The sequence below is a fragment of the Heloderma suspectum genome, chromosome 2, assembly GCF_057233095.1.
Source record: "Heloderma suspectum isolate Gila_16-S chromosome 2, 16-S_ref, whole genome shotgun sequence".
NCBI lineage: Eukaryota > Metazoa > Chordata > Lepidosauria > Squamata > Helodermatidae > Heloderma > Heloderma suspectum.
In genome coordinates this window covers 85239054-85263818 of record NC_139459.1, presented here as the reverse complement: position 1 = coordinate 85263818, position 24765 = coordinate 85239054, and the positions used below count along the sequence as shown (strand labels likewise).

At 42.9% G+C, this 24765-nt stretch overlaps 1 protein-coding gene across 7 annotated transcripts in view; it reads right to left on the bottom strand.

Moving 5' to 3' along the window:
* CDC42SE2 (CDC42 small effector 2) overlaps positions 1-24213 on the bottom strand; it is a 101392-nt gene extending 77179 nt beyond the window's left edge. For 2 of the 7 annotated variants that reach the window (XM_084834018.1, XM_084834017.1), the window contains exon 1: positions 19393-19533. The gene's annotated coding sequence lies outside the window, so the exon portion shown is untranslated. Of the gene's footprint in view, positions 1-19289; positions 19534-22029; positions 22180-23637 lie in introns of those variants that run through there. The other 5 variants (XM_084834022.1, XM_084834023.1, XM_084834021.1 and 2 more) reach the window with 5 other exon arrangements.
* Positions 24214-24765: the final 552 nt, after the last annotated feature.

Below are 24765 nucleotides of genomic sequence, written 5' to 3'. Positions count from 1 at the left end.
CAATACAGTTACTTTATCATTGTGGCCACATAATCCAGGGTGAAAATGGGTCCAATTCTCTTTGAAATATGCATTTTCAAGAAGCTCTTCACACAATGTAATACTTTCCTTTTGCATACCAAAGAAATGTGAAAGCAAATACATTTCTTTCTGAGACACTTGGCAGGAAGGCACACATGAGATGTAGGGATAAAAAAAAAAGCTCTTCCCCAACCTCAAAGTGCCTAAGCCACGCATTGCATTTATGAGCATGTATGTGCAAGTGTGTGTGTGTGTGTGTGTACACATACATTATTGTCCCTGCTCCAGCTAGCTGTGAAACCAACTTGGTCATTAAACCCTCAAGATGTTCCAGACTGCTACTAGCATCACAGCAACCCAGCTACAGAATCTTGCATAAGGATCTAGTTTATTAGAATTGTGGAGCTACCTCTTTACATTAGTTTACTCAGTACTACACCATTAGCAGGACACACATAACAATATGCAATTCCATATTGCTAATGGTTCACTTCTTATAAGGGATACAGTTTCCGGTGGTTATCAAGTCTCCATAGTTAATGGATTAGTCACAGCTACTGAGTTTCTTCAAATGACATCTTTCAGTTGTTTTCAGGAGGTTGTTCTATATGCATTGTGTCCTCTTGCAAATTGAAGTAATTTACAAGAAAGAAACACCGCAGCCTGCTCGTTTCTTTGCCAGACCCAGGTCTACATGGGCCCAAGGGGCAGGTCTTGCATCCCATCCTGTTTTGAGAAGGGGTTCTGACTACTGCAAAAGCAGCAGAGTGCACTTAAAACAGTAAAACAGAAAGAGCCTCATGCTGATGGAAAGTGGCTGCTGGATGGTGGCAAGCCTACCATCGCAGTAGGAAGGAGCCATTTGGCAGCAGTCAGTAGTGCTGAGTGCATATTTGATTAACCAAATCCACAATGAGTGATCTCAGAGATGACTGCATCCAAGCCCTCTTTCAGGTTTCATTCCCCCATCCCATTCCAGGACGCCTCTGAACTCATGACAGTGAAGCTGCTGGTACTAGTGATGAATCCTCTTCCTAGGACTACCAAGACCCTGATTCTCTCAGGCTGACTGAACATCGTAGTAGACACTTAGGACTCCTTCACACCGGACTTTTATCCTGCAATTGATATGGCTCCTTCATGGAAGTCTGCGGGCTCTTAACATGACGCAGTGACCAGGCCATGACCCTCCTGCACTAAATGCCCTTTGTTCAGTTTTTAAATAGATCGGGGATAATGAGCTATCAAATTACCCTGTTGTGTTCTGCTTCAGTTTCCATGAAAATACTTAAAGCGGCAAGAAGAGGGGTAAGATCAATGAAAGGAAGGGGGAAAGGGAGTGCGTGTAAAGGGAGTCAGTTGTGATCCCGCATTTAAAATGGAAGCAGAAAGCCCCATTTTAAATGCAGGGTTTTATGCTGGTGTAGAAATGCCCTCAGTGCCTCTCATCCTGTGTAGTTCTCAGTACACTCTTTTGTCACTCAAACCACCTTCATAGGGTTAAGATAAAGTGGTTAAGATTCACTCAGTCTAGATTAATTTAACCACCTTCTTTTAAGTCCATCACATTGGTAAAAGGGTAGTCCCCCCACCTCTTTCTGCATGTCTATTGACAAAGATGATTCTCTACATGAGACTTATGAATATGGGGCCAAGGGGTTGTAGTTACAAGGCTGCCATCTTCTTCAGTGTTACTTGGAAATGTTTCACTGACATTACTTTACAACACATCTAAGGGCTTCTTCACATGGAGCTTTTATCCTGCTACTGAGATGGCTCTGTCACGGAAGTTTGCGGGCTCTTTAGATGACAGCATTACCCTCCAGGGTGTCTCCCGCCATTTCCCCCAGCCTATCCTGTGTTTTCCCCAAACACAAAAAATGTGTTATTTTTTCCATCCCATGGACCACCATGACCTCCCCGTGAAATTCCCCAATAGCGGAAGAAAGCGGCTGCGGGCATTTGTTTTCAGTTGTTGGGGCTGATGACGGTCAGGATGACGAAGGCATTGAGAATGGGCTGTGGGCGGATTTGACAGGCGCGAGGGCTTGCGCTCTCTCCCTTTCTTGCAAGGGGATGGTGCACAGTTTGAGGGCGACTCCTGCCTCTGCTCAAGTCTTGCTAAGGAAAGATCTGCGCCTGACTGCCCCCTGCTGTCAATTTTCCCCTTTGCTTCAAGGCAACCCCCCTCCACCAAACTGCCCAAATTCTGGCAGCAGCACAGCATGCTGCCCACTTAGCAACAGGGTGCTAAAGAAGTGCATTGCCTTCAAACCATGTGTCTGCCATGTAAATGCTTAAGCACATTTCTTGATTGGAGGAGGAAGAGGGTAAAATGCCTCCCTACAGCTAAGGGAGACAGATCTGATCCCCCACCCCACCAAGCTCAGAATCAACGTCCTCTGTTGATTCAGAGCACCTCATTAAATTCAATGGGGCTTACTCCCAAGTAAGTGTGCCGAGGGTTGCAGACTTACAGCTCTCAGTCCTCATCCACCAGTAAAGTGCAAGAGGAGGGAAAGGGGCAGGAACCAGGGAGGAATTATGGCTACACTCTGAGCAGCGTCACTATCCCCCTGAGAAGGAAAGAAATGAAAAATAACACAAAGGGGACAGCCATCTAAAGAGAATGACCTAGTCCTGCAATGATACCAGATGGGGAAAGAATTGATGTGGAATTGTCTGCCCGTGTGATGGAGCCCTAAGTATTTATACCTGAAGTATCATCCAGCTGTACTCAAGTCAATTACCCAGCTTAGTCTTTTTTACATCTGTGAAGCCACTGCGGCATGGCAGTGGGCAGCATCGGCCTTAGACTGAGGGAAGACCCTACTTGGCCATGAAGCTCACTGGGTGGCCTTGGCAGCCAGCTTAATTGACTTCACAGGGATGTGAGGAATAAAATGCATGAGGGGAGTCCATGTACTGCCAGCAGCTTCCCTCTAAGGGCAAACAGTGGCATCAGGAAGTAGAAACCACGACAGTAGCATGTGAGAAAAGGGGTTAGCCTGTCTCTACCTGTGTTGCATTCCCAAACAAGACTTCGGCGTCTTGTGGCAGCTATTTATTGATTTTTTAAAACTTTTTTAAAGTCGTAGCAGATATTTAAACATACACAAATGCAAAAATACAGATTTAATGTGACATTTATTTTCTATATTCTGGTGGTTTTTGTGCTTCAGAGATTCTCTTGATTCTTACTCCAACCGCCCAATCAGCTTGAGCCTGCTATCCCTGCCTTTAGCTCCTCTTAAACAGCCAGACCTTGCTCCCACATCTCAATAAGGACTACATTCTTGGATAGCGGTCCTTGTTTGTTTTCCTAAGTGGAATATTTGCTTGTTCCTTCAAAAGCTAAAATGGAGTAAACTTCCAGAAGTAATCTAGCTCCTAGCCTCAAAGGAGAAAGTGTGTGTATGTCGGTCAAATAAGCATTTTATAAATACTTTAAAATACACAATGTTTACATACAATAACATTTATAAATATACAATAAATGTACAATTTAATGTGTGTCACTAGGGGTGTTATGCTCCAATACTAACGAAGAGACCTAATCTCCCCACCTTCCAATATCTGAACTATTAGACAAATCATAAGAGCCTAAAAGCAGTTAAAGTGTATTTAATTATTACTTTTTAAGTAGCAGAGGTCTCTGCCAAAACAGAGGTGAAGGAACTAGCTGGCAAGTCACAGATTCCATGACAATATGCTAGTGAGTAGCATACTACTACAGAAGAAAATATTTTAGAGAACTGGAAAAGAGAACTTAGACTACACAGTCAAAGCAAACTATCACAAGTGTGATTGAGTCTTGTGATGAACAAGTGCTTTCAGAATGTAAGTTCAGAAACAGAAGGAGTTAGAGAAGACTGAGCAGCTTTCTTTTAAAAGTCGATGGAGGGAGAAATCCTATGGCTACTAGACACTGAGGGCCATAGGATTGCTCTGTTTCTGGGAACGGATCCAACCTCAGTTCCCAGAAACTACACTTCCCGCTCCCTCACAGGTGGTGCAGTTCCCTCTGCCAGCTGTCTTTCTGTACTCAGAATGGAGAGTGGAGGCAGGAAAAGGGGGGAGTCCTGGAGGCAGGGAGGAGACCACGGAAGCTGTTTTACACAGCTTCCTATCAGGTCTCCAGGCCCTTTCCCTCCCCATCCCCAAAGCTGCACCTGGACTGGCAAAACCACCTGTTTGGGCAAAAATGCAGGGCTGCTGGAGCACGGAGGAAAGGATCCCCTCCATGTTCTAGCTGCCCTGCACAGGATAGTCACAGCAGCCTCCAATTTCAGTGCATTTTGACCTAATTAAAAAGGGAAGTCTAATTAGAACTGCAGTCAGCCAGCATTTTAGATATTCTCTTCAATAACTTTAGTACATAAGAATCACCTCCAGGTGACTAGAAAAAGAATTTCAATACAGAGTTTACATTTATCTTCTTTTAGGCTGCAAACATACGTATGTGTGCACACAAACAGGTTAGCAAAACTTTGTGAATATGTAACTTTTGATGATTTATTTGCAGGGCCTGGGATTTCCATCTAATCTGCCTTAGTTTAAATGCCAAGAACAAAAAATCCCATATTGAAAGATCATGCTACAGAATTCGTATTACACTGGACTATGTTTTCATATTGTACTCATGTTTTTTGAATTCCTCTTATCTTCTTATTGAATGGATTAGCCTGTTACCACCTTATTGGATGGCTTTATCCAAGTGTACCTGTAACCCTTTTGTGTATACACTTGCCCAGCGTATACCTTCTCATCTGATGAGAAGGAGGTTGTGGCCTATGAAAGCTCCTGAGGCCCAGGCCATATACATCACTTTGCACATGTAGCTAGAAGCAATGCTTTTCCTTTCTTACTCTAAAGAAAGCACAGAAGGCCATATCTTGATTAGGGCCCTAAGATGGTGGTAGTACAGCTTTAACCCTTTGTTCCTGAGCTAGGGTACCAATCCAGATTTTCATTGTTAAAAAGTGGTCTATTGTTTTAATGGGTCACTTCTGGAGAATGAAATTTACAGGCACAAGGGACTGCTATCCACACTGGGACCACAGTGCAGAGCAAAGGGTTAAAGCCCTCTAAAATTCCCCCAGGCTAGGATCCCAATCCAGAATAGGCCCCTGTACTTACCTTAGAGTAAGTAAGATAGATACAACTACTAGTAATATCTTCAAAATAACATGTAGCTTGACCTTCTGATGCCATGGCATTTTTGCCCTTTAAAAAAAAAAGAAATCCTACAGAGTAACAGGTTATGCCATATATTTCCCTACTTGACTATTCAGGGCCAGTTTACAAGGCAGCCTCAGATCTGGTTTCCGAAGCTCTTCAATAGAGGAAGCAATAAAGACTGTGGGTTGCATCCAAACTAAGTTAGCTGAATTGATTTCAATGAGAGAAATGACTCATGACCCATTGATTTCAAAAGGAACTTAGTTTGGATCCAACCCAAGTTCCGGAGCATGTACAGAGCGTCTCCTTCCTTCACATCCAAGGCTGGCCCAACTGCACAAAGAACTCAGTTGCCTGGGGCAGCAATATTTTTAGGACATCAGGGAAGAAGTGTACAGCTGGAGAAGTGCACCGAAGGATCCCCTTTAAACTTCACAGAAGATGCTGGGCAAATGCACATGATCTGAGATTTCCCTCTTAGCATTCCCTGCAACATTGCACAGGCTCAAAAATTCTTGACCTGTGCCTGACCAAAACCACCGAGTCATAACAGAGAGTTCATGAGGGTTTATGGGGAAAGGCTTTACTGTTAGGTGCATTCACTTCCATTCATTCATGAGTAGTGAATCTCTTTTGAGAAAATTAAATACTGCTGGTCAAAATAATTCTCCCTGTTCAAGTATTATCACTGATTCTGTGCATGTTCAAACTAGAAAAGTGTAGCTGGGACAAACATTCTACACATATTTGGTAAAAGTGAGAACTCCCTTACTTAGCACAGAGTCATATTATTTAAAAGCTGACATCACAAAAGCTTCTAAGTTTTAAACATCTTTTTAAAAAAGCATTGGCAAATGTTACAAGTCTTAGCTGAGCAGTCTCATCACTCAACAAGTGGATTGTGCAGTGTTTCATAAATCAGGTGCTTACAAATGCTTCCACTGCCCAAACAGGTCGCTATCTCTGGGAACTACAACCTGCCTGGCATGAGATAAGACTATCCATTATGGTTTCCTATCAAATTTATTCTCTGGGAAGAAAGAATAACAGCTTAGATAATGGACTATATATTTTTGTAAAGGGGGATTTATTAAAGGTGGCATCCTGTATGCAAGAACAAATAGATGCTTTCATCAAAGCCGTGTGATTAAGGAAGCATTTCAGGCAATGATCTGAGTAATTCTGAAAATGACAGAATTTAAGAAGAAACTGCAAGGTAGTTTCAACTTGGCATTCATTATGGCAAGTATGAGGCTAAGGTCCTGCAAAAATGAAACCAACAGAAAGAATTTTGTTAGCAGTAGCAAAAGCCTTTTTCTCCACAGATGTATGTTAATCCTTCTAGGACAGACTTCTTCATCCTAGTGCCCACCGGATGTGCTAGATTACAACTCCCATTATCCCCATGCAGCATGGCTATCCTGCCTGGGGATCATGGGAGTTGTGGACAACACACCTGGAGGGCATCAAGTTTGGGAAAGCTGCTTTTTGGAGTCTGCTCCTGTAACAAATTCAGTAATTTTTGTTGCTCACCGAAGATGGCAAGTAAGTTAACAACTGAGGTAAGTGATCTCTGAGAAATCCACCATTTTCCCTTACACCTACTCAACCCAATGTATGGTGAAACAAATGCATTTGAGCCAAGATGTAGACATCTCACTATTCCCCCTTCCCTCTCCACTTCTCTCTCTCAGCCCCCCTACCAAACATCCCTAGGGAAACCTGTCTTGCACTTTGAGATTCATGATTCTAGGGTCTATCTAAAAAAATAATAATACAGTAAATCCTATGAAATGACATTATGAAATGAGCATAAGTAAAAAAAAGAAAGAAAAAAGAACCTGCAGTTCCTTTTCAAGCAGAAAAGTGCCTAATTTTATAAAGTAATGTATTTTTAACCCACACACTAACCTAACCCATATTTGTAATACTGAAGAGCTATGCTACTCATAGCTATACTATGCAACGGCAGCAAATACTTATTAGTGTGCATAGTATAGCCTGCAACTGAACTTTCTACCTGGGCATGCAGTTCGTTGTAAATACAGCTTGCATTCTGCAAGCATAAATAACTTCTTGACTGTCACTGGAAATCCCCTCTTTCCTCAATCAGAAGCTGCCTCGGGAATGCAAAGGGATGTTCACTCACTCTTCATTACGGTCGAATGACTAAAATAGCACAATAATCAACATAAAACACGTTGACCAGTAACAGGAAATAAGACTATAAATGTATAAAACCAAAAAATTATAAAAGTTCTAGACATTTCAAAAAAGTTCTAGACATTTCAAAGAATATACTGAATGAGTGGAGTAAATTCTTGACAGATTTTGCTTGCTGCTGCAAAACATTTGGCAGCAATAAGAGTAATGGATGCTTTTTTTATCAGAGAGAAGTAAAAGGACATAAAATGCTTCCAAGTGTCCTGGCAGTTTAGATAAAATGGAATCAATAAAAGTTTTACAAATGTCACAATAAAAAAGACAGTACAGAAGAACATGGGTCACTGTTTCAATCTCTCCTGAGTTACAGGGACACTTCTGTTCGTAGTAGGGAGTTTTATGGAATCTGCCCTCCAAGACAGCTGAGGGGAGGGAATTGAGACGTGCCAATGTAAAAGCTCTGTGGTACTTCTGGACTGAGAGTGAATAGAAGTAATTTGCTAGTTTGTGAAGTCGAAGTGCAGTATCAATTAAAGTGGAATTTGACGATAAACTCAAGTCAACTTGATATTCAATATCTGCTAGGCATTGCCTGAGCGTTGATATGGCCTTCTCATACCCCAGAGAAATCAAATAACTAGGGGAGAGTCCTCAAGACAAAAGGTTTTGAGATAAAACTTTAGTCCAAAAAGATTCAGATACATCCTGAAAGAATAATGGAGCTAGGCCTCTTGGGGAAAAAATTAACTTTAACCAAAAGTTAAAAATGGAAAGCCAAACCCTAGTTTCAACCTTCTGGAGGCCAACTTCTAGTCTCAAAGCAGCATTGGAAACACAGCGGGGCACCTGGAGGACAGCCCTCAGAAATTCTGATTGTATTGCTTCCATGGGGGCAAAACTGGGATGCGGCCAAGTTGTGCGCTGTTCAAGAGTTGGGCTAATGATTTGGCCACAAACAGCTTTACTGCTGCCGGTACATAGTGACCTCCTCTTGTACGGAAGAAATGTAAAATAGCAGTGGCACTTCTTTGGGCTGTCTGGGTGGCATATTCTGCATGCACCTTCCGGCTGCCATTGGCTTGGAAAACAACACCCAGGTATTTAAAGATCTTTGCCTGTTCAGTCTTATGGCCATTAACAAGCCAACTGTATGTCCTCGGTCTTTTGGCAAAGACCATGGCCTTTGTCTTCTGATAATTTATTTGCAGATGTCATTCATGACAATATTAGGCCAGGGCATGAAAGGCTCTCCTCAAGCCTATAGGTGACTGAGCCAGGATTCTGTCTTTATGCCGGCATCGGCATAAAGTAGCACCAAGAGGTGTCTATCAGCTAGCTTGGGAGGGTGGATGTCAAAACGGTCAAGAGCTTTAACTAATGAGTTTATGTAAAAGTTAAACAACAGAGGAGCAAGTATGCAACCTTGCTTTATACCTTTGAATGCTGAAACAGGGCTAGACAACAGACCTGCTGGGTTGCATCTAATTTTTGAAGAGGCGCTTTCATGTAACTTATACATAAGAAGTAGTAAGCAGCGATCCACTGAAGTAGCTTCAAGTTTATGCCAAAGTTTATCTCTGGAGATGGAATTAAAGGCAGATTTAAGATCTGCAAAAGCTGTGAACAGGAAGTTTTAAGCTTATTGATGTGTTTCTCCACAAAATGTTGAAGGATTAAAGCTTGGTCCATAGTGGATTGGCCTGATCTAAAGCCAGCCTGTTCATCAGCCAGAATGTTTTCATGTTCCATCCAAGTTTGAAATTTCCACTAGAGGTGCCTGGCATTGCTAATAATGGTAAGTAAGCTGATTGGGCGGTAATTGACTGGGTCATCTTTCCTTCCCTTTTTAAAGATGGGGATGATGATAGCCAAGCCCCAATCTGGAGGAATATGGGCAGTTCGATCTATGTATGTGAAGAGAGTAGCTAGAATAGGAGCCCACCAATCAATATTTCTTTTGATTAGCTCTGGAGGTATATAGTTGCAGCCAGGGGCCTTGCCAGGTTTTAGTTGGTTTAACAGATCAGTGATCTCAGAGATTGAGACAGGAGGCCATTCAATAAGGGGTCCTGAGATACGCTTCATCCGGAAAGTAGGTGCCTCTTCTTTGTGCATATAGTGCATGAAAATGTGTCTCCTATATCTCAGAAGAGATATGACAATCCAGACGTTGTGGACCACAGGTAGGAAGCACTGTAGTCAAGTGCCAGAAGGAGGCCATATCTTTGGGCCTCACAGCATGGATGAGTTGTTCCCACCCTGCTTTTTGAGCACACTCCTTTTGGGCCTTAAGCAGGGTTTTATAGCGTTTTTTGTGTGATATTAAATCAGCCAATGAGACTGCTAAGGGGTTTTCCTTGTAGGCCCTGAATTTAGCAATCAGGCCTTTCTTAGCACAAATGCAATCCTGGTCAAACCAGCTCTTAGATCTGAACTGGGTAGTCTGATACTTCCCGGGGTTTTTAACTGTTAAATGAGCCTTTAATTCATTGATCAAAATCTCAAAAACATCTAAAATTGCAGAGTTTGCACCGGTTGTGAGGATGGAAGAACGAATCCTGTGGAAATGATCAGCATTTAGCAACTTCGTAATGGACCTGTCCACCTTCTCTGTCCATTTGATCTTAGTGGTTCCAAGCCTCAATGTTAGGCTGAAAAGCAGCGACGACGTGCATATAGCATTCAAGGGGCTTTAGGGCTAAGGTCAATATGATTACTGTCAAGTCGATTGTCTATCACCAAATGATCCACAGGTTTTAACAGGTTACATGAGGAAATCAGGTGATCAATAGCACTCATCCTAGTACCTGACCAAAATGTGTATTTTCCCAGGATGTCACAGGTAACACTTCCACTTAGAATACATAAATCCAAACAGTATGACATTTGGGCCAGGCATAGTCCAGCATAACTGCAGAAAGGTGGCTTTGAAAGGCGGGAGTTTTGAAAGGGGGGGAGTTTGTAGGAAAGAAAGTTGGCCTTTCAGGAGGACAGAGATGATGATGAGCGTAGAGGACAGTGTCGTCTGGTCCCAATCTGGCATTGAAATCACCCCCAATAAGTACTTGTGTAATCTGGGTGGTTAATATCAAATTTCCAATATATAATACTAGATCTTGCCATAGCGTGTTAATCTGTCGTTGAGGAGGAAGACATACGTTCAGGAGTAACATATTGAACTGATTGGATCTAATTATTATTGCAAGTGCAAACTGATTAAAAGAGGGAAGATTAGTCAATGACATGCGAAGCTGTATAGAGACAAAAATGCCTAGGCCACTCCTAGGCCATCCCTTCTTATCACTAGGGGAGGCATGAAGTTGGTAGACAACGAAACCATTTAGTTCTATATCATCTAGAGCCCAGGTCTCTTGTAACATCAAAATTGTCCCATTGTTTCAGAAATGTTAGCAACCATGTACTGGCACTAGAAGGACAAAAATGATCGTTGGGTCTTTTAAAGGAAACAAAAAGAGAGAAAAGCATGCATCAGTTTAAAAATTACTCTCTAAGTGTTTGCCTGCATTACAGACTTTAATCTGGTTTATGAAAAGGATTCCCAACCAAATGACTTGCATCAATGCAACATTTCTTGGGGACTGATCAACTACATGATTTACAGAGCCAATATAAGCTTTACACTATTGCTAGGTGACCAAAGTTATACATGCTGAGAATTAATGTCTTAAATTTGTAGGGGGTTGCTTTTAGTGAACAAGCATGGGACAAAGACTTGTGGGTCAGAAATTTTCTCGCCTTTCATAAAAACTGTAAAACGACACACCTGCATTAAAATGGATGTAGTAGAATATGATACCCCCACCCCAGCAACTTCCCTCTCTCTGAAGAATTTTGTACTTCAGATTTCAATTGGTACAAAAACTGAATCTGGGATGAAGGACAAAAAGAGAGAAAAAATTATCCTCAAAGAAGTATAAACTGATAATGCTGTAGTATGTTTAGAAGCCACATGTGACCTCCAGTTATTCAGCAAACAAATGGCTTGCTGTCTTTGGATCCTGTTTTATACATAGAGAAAACAAATAGCTCATTGTTCTGCACAAAAATAGTTGCAGAGAATTAAATATTTTATCCCTACTTGTGTCTCAAAGTACTACTACAAACACTCTACTGTGAAGATACATGAGATAAAATTTAGAACAAGAAATAACCAATCATCTTAAAGTCTAAGGAACTTCTCAACTTAACCGTTCCAGAAATAACCACATTTAAGCAGCAAGATGATGACAGCGACGATATTTAAAATGTCAGAGCACTAACTGGTTTATTTGTGGCCTGATTTGTTTGTTACTTCATCCGATGCATGAAGTAGACTGAGATACAACAGGCATACAGAAACATGGGTAGACTGAAGTAATCAAGTTAATGAAGTGAAAGCTAAAGATAACAGTACTACAACAGTACTGGCCGTGTGTCCTACTTTACGGAAGACAGTTCTCCACTTGAAGGGCTGTCCAGTCTAAGTTTGTGTAAAGATACGTAAGAAGGGAGAGCAGGAGCCTAGAAATTGCCCATCAGCAGTTAGTACCTTGACAGCAGACAGATCAGACACACACATCATCTGGGTCTTCAACACTATGGTGAGATGTATTTCTATTAAAATTACAGTATTTCTAAATTTGTATCTATACATGTATATTAGCATATGCAAATTTTATGCAAATCACTACCCCTTTTGTCCCCCTTTTTGGTGATGCATTTCCTCTTTTTTGACAATACATAACACATAATCTGCACACCAGAGTACTAAATAACATGGATGTAGTACATACACTGTGTAAAATTATTTAATGTAGTAACCCATCCATAATCATATTCAAAACCTAGCCAATATGATCAACATCAATTAATTAATTCCAATTCTAAACCTGCCTATGTCAATTGCCCTTCAAATTGTACTGTTCAATTATTATGACTCTAGGCGAGGTTGCACACTGACAGTCTGTCCACACAAATCAGGGGATGCAACTATATAGCTATGACTGCCCCTGCACATTCACAGTTACAACTATCACTTCCTGGTGGCAATTCATTTGAGCGTAGCAGCGCATTTTCCCACTACCGCACTTGTAAAAATAGGCACTGTGGATCTGCAGATATAATTAGGGATGTGCCAAATATTCAAATCCTTGAACCAGCCCTTTAAGGCCAGTTATCCTACTGCTCCGTACAGAGTGTCAGCCTAAGGTTAGCGCCATACATATTACCATTCTGGGCTACTACACATATTGTCCAGGCACGTCGGTTTTACATCTGGTGAACAGCCAAGACAAAATTTGTAGATCCTTCTCTACTGAATTCCATTAGGTTTCGTTAACTGCCATGACTGTACGTTTAACAGTAATCCTGGAAATCTTCTGATGTGGTTGTTCAAAATCAAAACAACATGAACCACTTTGCTTGACTTCCTGTATAAGTGTTCCCAAATTCATCTCAAAGTAAATATAGTTAGCACAAGGAAATATGGTACACTAACACTAAGCTACCAAAGATAGTTCTAGGGTACACTTACAAGCAAAGTGATTTTTTTCCCCTTTAAGACTTATCACTAATGCATGAACCTCAGGGCCTCATTTCTAATCCTCATGTATCAATCACTTGGAAAGAAAGGAGACCATAACTGCTTAAAATGTCATTGCAAATCTCATTTAAAATTCTAATACAAATAAGCTTAATAGAGTAGTAAAGGTACAACACTATTGATCCAGCTTCCAAGGGATTAAATGAAGTCATTCATGGCTTTGGATCCCAACAACAAACTAAAGCACGGAAGAATGAAAGGGGGTGGGAATCTCATCTTTAAAAAGAAGTAAAATGCTGTCAACAAGAGTGATAACCAGTAGCCTCTATCACAATTAGTTGTTCATTTACAAGGCAGAGGTCAACTGATTTATCTCCACAATCCATTTTCCATTACATGCATACAGAACTTAATATGGCCTTTATTCTTGAAAATAATACATAGTTGTACCCACTGTAACACTTCCACATAATATTATTTTACCAAACACCTTATTACTAAATCATTTATCTTTAAAACCTCTATGGCAGAAAAAATGTCACTTTGAAGCAATACAAAAAATTAGTTACTTTGAGTACCGTTGCTGTTTTTCCGTTTATTACTTAGCCTGCCTTTCCCTTTCTACTGAAGTCAATCTCTTTCTTTCTTTCTTTCTTTCTTTCTTTTCTTTCTTTCTTGTCACAGAGAAGAAATACCATGACAAGATGTTGAAAAAGCCCCTGCTGTCTTTCTGTCATGACAAGACACAGCCTTTACTCACATAATGACAGTTCAAGTGAAGCAGGCTACAGTAGAGTTATGACAAGCAACGTGGGGGTCAGAATTACTGAAATGCCACTAGACAGATTGTTTTCCCTTGCTGCGGGGTGTTACTATGAAATCACAGGATAGGGCTGGATGCGCCCAATCTTGTCTGACCTCGGAAGCTAAGCAGGGTCAGCCCTGGTTAGTACTTGGATGGGAAACTGTCTGGGAATCAGGCTTCCTGCACTGAGCAGGAGGTTGGACTTGATGGTCTTATAGGCCCCTTCCAACCCTGATTCTATAATTCTATTTATGAGCCTTAGAACCAAAGGAATATTGCCTGTACTGTATTTTGCACATCTGGTACAGATATGCAGCTACCTGAGTCCTCCAGTTCTGTTTCTTTTTAAGGCTGAAGTTCTGTGCCTTACCAACAATGTTAAGTTCAACTGGATCTATCAACACTTAACTGCTGTCAGATTCATACCCTAAGTTTCAAGGCCTTAATGCTGTGAAGAAGAGTTTGAAGGTATGTAGACAATATTTGTTGAAAGGTCAGAAACCCAAAAGGAATCTGTAAGAAATCAGAGAGACAGACTTCTCAAACCAACACATCTTTCTGTCCACCTAAGTCCTTGCAATAGTATTCTGAATTCTGCACATTATATTTTAAAAAGATCATGCAAACTAAGCAACTGTGTAAAATGGCTCTGTCTTATTTCCGAACATTTGGGTTTTCTTGGCATAGGACTGGATTTTTCTGGCATAAAGAATTGCCAACACTGGTTGTAACTAAAACCTTGTAAAGCTGACAAAGCTATTCCCTAGAAGTGGATTAGAATTTCAGAGGTTGCAGTCACACTTACTATTGTTTCCAGAGCTGAGCAAAGCTCTTCCCACATTAACTAGTTGTGTCTATCATTTTTCCAGATGAAATTATTGTCTATTTGCTCCAATCTCTTCCTTTCTACACATTATGCTGGGAATTGGCTGTCTCACACTCCCTTTCAACAAGAAAATATAGATGATATTGCTGCATTCCATAAAAACAATGCACAAGAGGACAGGAAAAATAGTTACTTTGAATATAAAGATCGTCTGTATGTTTCTTTCACCTGGTTTCCTTGAGACAATTAATGGACCTAGCAGCAACAACTAAACCAACACAGAACTACTATGGGGAATTTGTGAAACTAGAAATCGGGGCAATTCAAACGCCAAACCAGTGAGAAAATGGTGGTGTTAAGTAGCTACAGAAGAACTTCAAGGCTGCAATCATAAGCACACCAACTGGAGAGTAAGCTTCACTGAACAAAGTAGAACTTACTTCTGAGCAAACACGCATAGGATTGTACTGTAAGAAACATTTTTTTTTCTGGTGATAAAAGGTATTTGACACTTAAGTCCAAATATATGTCCACTGTCAACAGAGCAGCTACAAGGAGACAAGTTACTTGTGTGTGTGTGTGTGTATACACACATATATACATGGAGCCAGTCCTGGAAATATTTACATACTTTAAAATGTTCATGAATATTACTGACCTGACTATAAAGATTGATAATAATACTCAGTTGGGTAAGCATTTCACGACCAAAGAGCTTTATCACATTTCAACATTTATCTTTAACAGAGCATGCTTGGGCAAAGGAGGAAATGGCAGTAAAAACCTAAAAGAAACAAAACACAAAGACTAAAGGCAAAAAGCTGTGAAATAATTAAGATTTGGAGAATGTTGACATAATCAGAGACACTCTAAAAAAATAGCAGAAATTAAGGTGAATGAGAAAATGTGCATCTTACTTTATAATAAAAAATTAAACAAGAAATTATTATGGGCAGTTATAAAATATTGATCATCAGCCTATAAAGCTCCATTAAGTGGTTGGAAACTGAATTGGCAAAATAGACCAAGGATCAAATTTATGACTACATATTACTACTATCATTATTATTTAGTACCATCAACGTGCACGGCACTTTGTAGACAACAATGAAAAGGAGCTTAATTTGCTACAGGGGAGGCAACAGAGGAAGAGGAGACTTTTCAGTTGCACACAGCTAGGCTTGTTTCACCAGGGGATGAGGACTCAGGGGTTGTGCCAAAAGCATCACAGAAAAGGTGGCTTTTAAGGAGGAATCTGAAAGGGAAAAGAGAAGTGGCACCACACAGACGAGGGGTGAGAAACATGTGGCCCTCCAGTTGTTTTGGCCTACAACTCTCATAAGCTCTAGTCAGCATAGCCAATGGTAAGGGATGATGGGAGAAGTAGGCCAAAACATCTGGAGGGCCACACGCTGCCCACCTCTGACATAGACTTTCTGGGAGAAAGACTGAGGCACAAGGAGCAGAGGTGTTTAAGGGAGCAGGAGATCTTTGGACAGTCGATGGAGGAAGAGAGAAGGACATGGGACAAGGAGGTGTTGGGAAATGGGCAGGGTACTAAGAAGGCCAAAGCCATAGAAGAGTTTGAGGGTAAGGATGAAAAGTTTATGCTGGAACCTGAATTGACAGGAAGCCGGTATAGGAATTTAAGAATGGTCTACGATTTTCATAAGGACTGAGTGGCTAGAGACATGAATGATTTTGATGGCAGAGTCCTGGGCAGAGGCAAGAAGGCTGAGGTATAAAAACTAAGCATCAAGCATCTTACCCTTTGAGCTGAAATCAGACCAGAACCTCAGGTTAACAGCTATTATTATATAATCCTCCATTTTACCAGCTAAGCTACTGAAGAAGCATGCCAACAAAACAAATATTTAGGATGGGGCAGTGCTGCTGGACCGGTGCAGTGTCCTAATTTGTGGGGCCTTGCACCGTGGTGGTTGATGAGAGAAACCAGGATGTGGCTCCACTGCAGAAGCATGAATTAATATTTCCATGTCAGCAACAGATGTAGCACAGTAGTTTTATGCAAAGCATGGGCAGAAAGGCAAGATGAGGTCAGAACAGGAAAGGTCTCATCAACAAGAAAAGCTGAAGAGATGGCCACCCTAGAGCCAGATGAATATAACAATACAGTCCTAATATTTAAAGCATTTCTGAAAATACCGATAATTAATGGAGAGGGTCTTTTTGCCTCTCTGAGGTCATTCCTTGGGTTCATGAAGCATATTAAGAAGAGTCTATCTAGTGCTCTCTCCCTCCCTCCCTTCTGTGGATCTGTCTGATTCCAGGACAAGAGCAAATTTTAACAGACATCACATCTTAGCTGCTCTGGGAAGGGTCACTGGCAAAACACTAAAAATGCTCTGCTACAGTGTATCTCCAAAATAACACTAATGTAATCAAGTGAGTTACCACAGACTGCAACCCAATTTCCAAGTTTCATTTTTGTGCAGGTCCGTACAACTATTTCATAACATGTGAACAGCCATGCCAGTGTATTCCCCCTTCATCCCCAATACAAGTGTTGGTAAATGGATACAGAAAACAGCTTCCCAATGAATATATTGGTAAAAAGAGCAAACCTGGTACAACCATGTCCATCTTCAAATATACTGTGTCCTCATAAACGCATCTGGATGCATATATATAACCTTCATCTGGAAATGAATCTTGAAATGGGTGTAGCCAAAATAATTAGAACTATACAAGTTCTCCTCTGTAAAAATGCTTAGTTAAAACATGGACTCATCATTTAAAAACATCTAGCTTAACACTACCACAGTCACTGCTTCTGGTTTTTAAATCAGAGTAGCAGGTTCATTTCAAGATTCTCGTATACCATTACATTTTAAAATATATGCACAACTTTAAGGAAAAGCAGAAATTTGCTTTTAAATCATATTCACTTCAAACCATCCATCACCCAATAGCTTCGGCTATTGGGTACTATAGAAATATAATAAAAATGTTTTTACATCAAATTGGCCACTTACAAGGTAGAATCTATACATTTTGTAGCCTGGAGTAATCAACAGTTTGGACAAAACTCACCACATACAAGTAAGCAACCTTAAACATATTTACCTGGGAACAAGCCCCATTAAACACAGTGGGGGTTTACTTCTGAGTAAATATACATAGGATAAATGTGTGGCAGAAGGTTGAGGGTTTAAAGTCAACTGGAAACAAAATGCATTTTGGTTCATAATTATTGTATTTAAATTCAAATAACTTCATATATGAAATACTAGAACCATACGTAGGAGTGGCTAACCCATCAATGAATTTTATGAAGAGGTTTGATGCATACTGCTAGGTTGTCTCCCCTCTTTGTAATATTTGTCTGGAAGCTTAAAAATGTAAGCCCAACATAACATTCCTCCACCTGCAAATCACAGAAAGAAGACCGGGATATTTTCCTACATATGCACAGGCAGAAGCACCCTGCTTACATGTACTGATAGTACTGCTGCATTACAGAGCAGTTACCACACCCTCTCTGCCAAGGAAAGGAAAGAAAAAAAAGTAAAGCCTCCATTTGTCCTTCAGCCCAAGAAATACTGACACTGAGCAACCTGTTCAAAGCACTAGCTACCTTCGTCTTACACACATCCAGAGCCAGCATTTTTTAATTATTTAAAATGGTTGATGCTTTCCACTTCCACCACACATAAGAGGCTCAATACTAAGGGACTTCTTCTCCCATTTACCAGGGAGCAATTCTTATTAAGAGCATTAATATGCTCACAAGAAAACTTATACTAGAAGGAGAAGTGAGTCAATCTGGCATCTTGAGCCATCATAAAGAAAAAGGGGAAAAGAGGAGAAGATAAAATGCAAGGGTGCCTTTTGCCTTTGCCTGCTTTAACACCGTAAGAGAAACCAAAGCATTAATTTTGTTCATATTCAGATACACTATGTGAGTCGGAGAGGAATGAGCAAAGGAAAAGCCTCTTGGTCCTTTGCTTAATCATTAGCCAATCGCAGGATTTAGAGATGACACAAACCACTGCTAATGTTGTTTTATCAACCTCTGCATGTGTAATGAACCAATCAATGGGGTCTCAGTTTCTGCAGAGGAAAGCAGAGGTACAAACACTATTCCTATTCCGTGCCATTGTGAGACCTCCCCTGCTCCTGACAACACTGGCTAGTTCAGCAAGACGCGCGGGCGCGCGCGCGCACACACACACACACACATCAATCAACGCTGCCCATTCCTGATGCTTTCCCCGCTGCGGCGGAACGGCTTGTTGCGGCTCCACGGTCTTGCCAGCTTACAGTGGCCAACCAAGGCAGCTGGTTGGCCACCGTGTGACGAGAATGCTGGACTACATGGACCCTTGGCCTGATTCAGCATGGCTCTTACGTTCTTATTTCACATTCAACACCCCTCTTTTCCCGTGGAAGGAAAGGCAGCGCCATGGAGCAGAGAGATTTTTAACACCCCTCCCCCGAACGGAACAGGGGGCTACAGCGGCCTCGCACTCCACACCGCTGAGGCCACGCGCGGGCGGGACCCCCCCCCCCTCCTCGCAAGAACACCTTATCGCTTGAAGCGCCGCTTCTTGCCGGCAGCCACGAGACCACCCCAGCCAGCCACTTCTGCAGCGTTCCCGCTCGCCTTCAGCTGGAAGGAGCCAGAGCGCGCCGTTCCATCACTGGCTTCTTGTTGCTGCAGGCTTCGGGTGTGCGTGCGGCGAGAGAAAGTAGCAGAACAGCGCGCGGGGGGGGGGGGACACGCTTACCTGGCCTCACCGCCAGCCCCCATAAGCCCTGCATGAAACGCGACCAGGCGGGAGAGGGAAAGGCAGAGCCTCTGAGAGAAGCCTGCTCTCCGGCTGCACTCACCTCCCTACCCCCGCGGCCACCTCGCGCGCTTTCTCCTTTGTCTGGCTTCCTCTGTCGCTCTTCTCTGCACCGGCGGCGCCTCGCCGTGCTGCGTGTCGGCTGCGCGGCCGGCGGGCGGGCGAGTCCCCTCCCCACCGCTCTGGGGATGGCGAAGACGAAGAGGAGGGCTGCTCTGAGCCGAGGCGGGCTGAAAGGCAGGCGGGGGTGGGTGGGGAAGGAAGGCGAAGGCGCCGCCCTCAGCCCCTTCCTTTCACTTTGCTACGCAAAGCGAGCTCTGCCTCTCGCGCCGGCTGGGCTCGCTCGGTCTCGAGGGCAGCAGTCGGCGAATTCCGCGCAAAGGGAGCTGCCCGGGTGGTAGCAGATGGATGCGGCTTCTGCCGACGCCCCCTCCCGCCCCCCGCCGGAGCGCCCCGGCAGCCGCGTAGGGGCGGAACCTGCTCAGCCCGATGACACAGAGCGAATGCCCCCGGAGACGCATGGAGGGGCTGCCAACACGCTCGCCCCTCGGTGGACTGAAGGAGAGCAGCCGCGCATGAGCGGCCTCGGCGGGCCAAGGGGGGTGCGGGAAGGAACACCAATGCGGGTCGGTACGGGGAAGGCCAACTGGCCCCAGGAGGGAGGGGATGCTGTCAAACGGCAGCGACCGCAGAGGGAAGTTGGGAGACGACTGCGCTACAAACTTAAACGGGGTTAAGCTTGTCATCGCATCCCCCAAAGGGCTCTGGGAGTTGTAGTTTGGGGGAGGGATTCTGTCAGGGAACCCTTCATTCCCCCCATCAAATTTGCAGCGAGTCTGTAACAGGGCATTCCCGAGCCTGGTGCCCTCCCGCTTGGCCACGCTGCCTGGAAATGATGGGAGTTGCAGTCCAACACATCGGGTTGGTTCAGGCTGCTGTACGGTATGTTGGGGGACTTAACTGGTTTATAGTGATTAAATATATGTTCAAATTGGTTTCTTGTGGCATAAGTCACAACCTACTGCCAGCTTCCTCAAGTGCAATACTAGAAGCTTGCAGCCAAAGAACTGGCTGCTTAGTTCAAATCAGTATGTGAAATTCAGCCTGTCTGGTTGCTTCTTGAGCCTTAGGGTTGCCATGTGTTGCTGGTGTTACAGTAATAGTAAAACCCACATGGGGTCTAGACCTAGCAAACACTTATGTTAGCCATTCTCTCTCTTAACCAACTGCCTGCCCCACATTCCTGTGGATAGCTGCACCATCCATAACACACAGTCCCTCCTGACATTAAGACTCTTTTTCTCAACCTGTTCCCTATTGTTCAATATCCTTGTCTCTGGGCTCCCTATCCCTTAGCTTAGCTTCCTTTCACCCTGGAACCTTTTCCCAGTCTTCAGCCTGCCCCTGTGCCAAGTGTTAATACCAACCACACTGCAAACAATTTAGTTCCCTGAGCAACTGAACATTCTATACCACCAGACAGCTCAGCTGATCAGTGTCAGAGGCTTCACTGCCACAAGCAAAATGCAGTATAGACTTCCATACAAATTAGAACAGGAGCTACATACATATAAAATAGAAATATATCAAAAGAGACAGTTTTCATAGAAGAAAGTGAACTGAACAAAGCACAGCTTGGAAAGGAAGAAGTCTTGGGGGAAAATGCCTGAAACACAAGGTAGTTAATATGTATTAACCATACTATTTGCATCTGCATCCGTTTTGGAAAGACTATCATATGTGCATGGTATCTCACAATGAGAAAGCAGCAGCATCATATAGAATGCCACTAGCAATGTCCTTAATGGTCTTGCATTTTTCTCATCTAACCTCTCTGCACTCCTCCTCAACCTTTGATGGTCCTTCCTTGCTTCTCTTGATGCCTTTGGCTGATCTGCTACACTGGGGTTACAGTGGGGCTTTATGGACAGAGGAGTCACAGTCTGCTGTGACTTAGCTACTCTAATGTCACAGAGATGAAGACATAAAGGACCATCAAAGGTCGAGGAGGAGATTGCAAGTGCAGAGAGGTTAGATGAGAAAAATGCAAGACCCCTAAGGACATTGCTAGAGGCATTCTAATTTGTATGGAAGTAAGGGTTAGGCAGCCAAATGCTGATGTTAGCAGGGAGGGAAAGATTTATACAACCTTAAAACTGGAACATTACATCAATCAGCAAGCTTAAATTAAACTCAGCAAGTATTGCCATGGGCTTTAAAATGACACTTTGTTGGTGCTGTAAATCAGGCAAGTGGTTTCAAAGACTTTTAATGGACGTTCATTGGAAACAAAAACACTTGCTGTTTATATGTCCTTCTCTCCAGCCATCTGATTTCGTGCTCACAACCACTGTCGCATTAAGATTCCCACTTACTCCAAATATAAACTCATAAGGGTTGTATCCAATGTTAGTCCTACTTCGAACAGACCTATAGAAATGAATGGGACTTAAGTTAGATAACACTGGATACAACTCATATTAAAATAATGAGGGGGTTACTTTTTCTGCCATTCTTTAAACACCCTTGCCATGTCTACAAACTGATGGTTAAAAGTAGGGATGGCGGAGAATTCCGCCACGGATTTCAGTGAGGCCGGATGCACTGGCATTCGGCCCCCCGAAACCAGTGACGGAATGGCCCCCCACCCCCCGCGGAATCCCCCCAGAAAGAAACTTACCTGGGGCTCTGGCAGTGGCGGGTCTTTCAGCTGGCTGCCGCGGCCGGAACTCTGGCTGCAGACGGCCCTGGCCGGCAGCTCCGCAGAGCCAGCCAGGGAGGATTCTGGGGGGAGGGACAGAGCGCCTCCCCCCCCCACCGCAAATCACACCTGCAAAAAGGTAAGTGACTTTCGTACATCCCTAGTTAAAAGTAGGTGAGATAACAATGCAATCCTATCCATGTCTATTGAGAAGTCCTACTAAGTTCAATGGAAATTACTCCCAGGAAAGTGTGGGGAGCTCTTTGCAGCTTAAGTGAGGGCCAAATTATTGTCTCTATAGAAAAACATATTTCACCTATGCAACTCCCCAAACCTTCTTTCCTCAGGGGTATTCTCTCTTGTTCTAGATGAATATACAACATATACCACATTCATGTTCTGTTAGCAGCACAACTTCTAAAGCAGAATTAACACACTCCAAGATAATTCTCAAGGTCCTTAATATCTGTTTGTTAAAACATTCATAGCCATCCTCATACTTAATTAAAAACTCAATCCCAGTGTTATAATTCACAGCTTCTGCGCATATTTTCACAATCTTTTGAGTCTGCATGTCTTTATTATGCAGTCTTTATTATGCAGTGCAGTCAGATGACTACTCAGAAGTAAAGCCCATTGAGTTTATAGGATTGCAGCCTTAGTCTCTATCAATTAGCTTTGGGCATTCTCACGATCACTAGTGGGAATAAATTACCATTATGACATCCATTAGAAAATGAAGGGGCAATAGGTTTTTCTACAAATGAACTTGCCTAGCTCCCACATTATCACAAAGCAAGTAGTTGGCTTCCTTACCATTACAGCCACACCTTTTTTTCTCTTTCCCAGCAGCATAACCCCAGTCTGCTATTCTACCCAGTTTCCAATAGCTGCCAGAGTTCATAATTTCTCCTGTATTGTTATTCCTCTTCCACCTCCTCTTACTATCCTTGTAATTATATCTTAGTAAATTTAATATGTTTGAACCAGAGGCAGCACTTTTTGACAAGTCTTCAATCCTAAACACACTTACTACCCAATAAGTTCCATTGAATATAGTGGGTCTTACTTCTGAGTAAACATGCCTAGGATTAAACTGTAAACCATAGAAAATGCTTTGAAGTGCATTCCAGTCTCTCTTCTATTGTTCATACCATGTGCTATTTCTTATATAGTATCATCAGCGAATGTGCATGGCATTTTATGGAGCAACAAGACAGGGGTAAGTCCCTGGCTCTGAGGAGCTTACAATCTAAAATTCAATACAGGGGAGGCAACGGAGAGAACATAGGAAAATGGAAGTGAAGGCAAATAAGGAGAAAATGTACGGTTTGTTTGTCTCTTCTAATTGCATTACACCTCCTGCTAACCCATAATGGTAACCATCTCTTAATAAATGGATCCATCAATCTAACTGCTCCAGAACATAGATGTTTTAGCCAGGGAGACATGCGTGAATAAAGATAATCAGGATAGAATGCAGACGAGAAACTGAGTGTACATTATCAGCAAAACAACTTATCCACGCACGTTACAGAGCCTTTAAGGAAAAGGCCAAGAAAGCCTCGCTTTTTGCACTGCTTGCACCTGTTAGTTCGTTGAAAGGGATTTTCTCTCTCCACACATAACCCTAAAAGCATAGGGGAATGATACAGACATGCATGTAGGCACGCACAAAATTGCAAGCGTAGGTTTTGCACTTGAATAATAGGCACAGTAGGAGACGAAAACAAAATTAAAGTTAGCGGCACGCGAGAAAAATGCCCCCAAAGCGCTCTTGCATCCCACGTGCAAGTGAATGGGCAACCGAGTAACAGAGGCGCTCTTGGCGCCGTCGGAAAGCGTCCTCTGCTCCTCCCCCCGTTTTAACAAGACGAGGGCGAGGGGCGCTTCCCCTGGCAGGAATGGCTAGTCCGGGAGTCGTTGCAAGAAACCAGGCGAGCTCAATTCTCCCTCCGCAAGCAGCTTACGCTTGACGGGTTCGCGGGTGGGGACCAAAACAAGTCTATACAGTACGCAGCTACTGCAGCCACTTCAGTTCGTCAGCCCTTCTCTCTTCTTCCAGACTTTCTCGCGCAGCCGCGGAGGTTTCAAACAGCCGTCCGAGCCCGCGCAGCCGAGTTGGGGAGAAGTGAAGCGCCGCCTGGCGCACAGACCAGGAACACAACGGGACGGCCGTCGAGTCCCAGTCCTGTCTCTTTAGCGCGGCACGTGGGCAAAAGGACTCCTCCTCCTAACACCGGAATAGAATAGCTGCTCCTCTGAGGTCCACCTTCCCAACCCGGAGTGCAAATTCGAGTGTGTACTTCACTCCTAACCATGCATTAACAGGCTAAATTAGGGACGGGGTGCTGTTGGTAAGCGAGAAAAGAGTCCGTATTATTCATAGGTATAGCTTTGGCTATACGTTAAATAAAAAGAATGAAAAAGAAATGTTGACTTGATAATAGAAAGAATGAAAAAGAAATGTTGACTTGGTTGACAAACCATGGGAATAGAATAAGATAGCACTTGACCAGTAGGGTCCTTAACTAGAGTTTCCTTGATTAAATAAAAAGAGATGCATAGTTAATTCTCGATTTGGTTTCTTTTTTGTCTTTATTGAGGTCAATGGCAGAGAATTTCCTTGACCAGCTCCATTATCCTCACTGAGTTTTTTTTTTAAAAATTACATTTCTATCCCACCTTTTTCTCTCTTGCAAGGAACCCAAGGCG